Source organism: Brassica napus, unplaced genomic scaffold (genome assembly GCF_020379485.1).
Source record: "Brassica napus cultivar Da-Ae unplaced genomic scaffold, Da-Ae ScsIHWf_1569;HRSCAF=2172, whole genome shotgun sequence".
Lineage (NCBI taxonomy): Eukaryota > Viridiplantae > Streptophyta > Magnoliopsida > Brassicales > Brassicaceae > Brassica > Brassica napus.
Window position 1 is genome coordinate 22,501 of NW_026014984.1, and position 2,500 is coordinate 25,000.

Below are 2,500 nucleotides of genomic sequence, written 5' to 3' on the forward strand. Positions count from 1 at the left end.
GGAGGCCGATCAACCATATGTGGTCTATACGGACGCGTCCATCACTGGACTAGGTTGCGTATTGACCCAGCATGGGAAAGTCATTGCCTATGCGTCCAGGCAGTTGAGGAAACATGAGGGAAACTACCCCACCCATGATCTCGAAATGGCTGCGGTAGTATTCGCCTTAAAGATTTGGCGATCATACTTGTATGGCGCCAAAGTTCAGATACTTACGGACCATAAGAGTCTTAAGTATATATTCACCCAGCCTGAGTTAAACTTAAGGCAGAGGAGGTGGATGGAATTCGTAGCTGACTACGATTTGGACATCACCTACTATCCGGGAAAGGCTAATCTGGTAGCAGACGCTTTGAGCCGGAAGAGGGCTGATGTATCGGCCGAACGGGAGGCGGACGACCTGGACGGTATGGTCCGTGCTCTGCGGCTGAATGTGCTGACTACGACAACCGAAGCTTTGGGGTTGGAGGCGGTTAACCAAGCCGACCTGCTTACTCGAATCCGGTTGGCTCAAGGTCAGGACGAGAACCTGAATAAGGTTGCTCAGAATGATAGGACGGAGTACCAGATCGCAAGGGATGGTACCATCCTAGTAAACGGTCGGATCAGTGTTCCTAATGATAGGAGTCTAAAGGAAGAGATTATGAGGGAGGCTCATAAGTCCAGATTCTCGGTTCATCCTGGTGCGACTAAGATGTACCAGAACCTTAAGAAATTCTATCATTGGATCCGTATGAAGGCAGATGTAGCGGAATGGGTGGCCAAGTGTTCCACTTGCCAACTCATCAAAGCAGAACATCAGGTGCCTAGTGGGTTATTACAAAGCTTGCCTATTCCGGAATGGAAATGGGATCACATCACAATGGACTTTGTGACCGGGTTCCCTACCACGAGGAATAAGAAGGATGCGGTTTGGGTTGTGGTAGATCGACTAACCAAATCAGCACACTTCCTGGCTATCAAGAAGTCGGATGGGGTAGATCAGATTGTACGTAAGTACATTGATGAGATCGTCCGACTACATGGTGTGCCGGCAAGCATAGTCTCGGATAGGGATTCAAGGTTCACATCTTACTTCTGGAAGGCTTTCCAAAAGGCCTTAGGAACAAGGGTGAACATGAGTACAGCCTATCACCCACAGACGGATGGACAGTCTGAACGTACGATCCAGACATTGGAAGATATGTTGCGAGCATGTGTTCTAGACTGGGGTGATTCCTGGGAGAAACATCTACCTCTGGTAGAATTTGCTTACAACAATAGTTTCCATAGTAGTATTGGCATGTCGCCATACGAAGCTCTGTATGGGCGTCCATGCAGGACACCCTTATGCTGGACCCAAGTTGGGGAACGCAGCATGATTGGTCCGGAGATTGTCGAAGAGACAACCGAAAAGATCAAGTTCTTGAGGGACAAGATGAGACAGGCACAAGATCGCCAAAAGAACTATGCAGATCGAAGAAGGAAAGATCTCGAGTTTCAAGTAGGTGACTTGGTGTATCTCAAAATGATTACCTTCAAAGGACGAGTCCGAATTTCCGGGAGACGGAAGTTAGACCCGAGATACTTGGGGCCGTTCAAGGTCATTGAAAGAGTTGGGATGGTGGCCTACAAGTTGGACTTACCGGCCAAGATGGACGCATTTCATAATGTGTTCCACGTCTCCCAACTTCGGAAATGTTTGACGGACCAAGACATCGCTCTTCCTGCCATTCCAGACGATCTTGGTAAGAACCTAACCTTGGAAACGAGGCCAGTTCGAATCATAGATAGGATGGAAAAAGCAACAAGGAAGAAGACGGTCCAGATGGTCAAGGTCGTCTGGGACTGTAATGGTCAGGATATAATCACTTGGGAGACCGAAGCTAGAATGAAAGCAGAGTACCCAGAGTGGTTGGACCAGTTTGTTTCCGAGGAAGCATTCGATTCGGATTCGAGGACGAATCCATCCCAAGGGGGGGAGACTTGTCACGCCCCCAATCCTGAATAGGATTGTTGGGACGGCCATGGTTCGAGGAAACGTACAAGCCAGTCTTGAGACATCAAGGCAAGCGTTCCATGGTCGAGAAAGAAGGTTAAGGATATAAGGAAACTTAGACTTAACCTTATACGAGCTAAGTGTCAGCTAGGACGAGTAAGACGGTAGCTAGGACGAAGTGGACGAGTAGCTCGGCCAGCTCAAGGAAGCTAGGTTCAGTTCACTCCAGCTCAGTCCCTACTAAGTCAGCTCCACTAGCTGGACTACTAGCTCACTCAGCTGAGGCAGCTGAGTGTCAGCTCATCTCAGCTAGACGGACTGTCCGGGCTTTAGGCCGATGGTCCGGGTCTGGGTCAGTGGCGGGCTGGGAGGTCCGGCCATGAGGCCATGGGCTGTTGGGTCCTTGGGCAAGGCTGTGGGCTGTGTCCAGGAGGCCTGGGGCGTGGGTTGGGCTTGTGGCCGACCCCAAACCCAATCAGAAAGGGCGAAGGGATGCAAGTGGCCGAAAGGGGGCAACTCTTG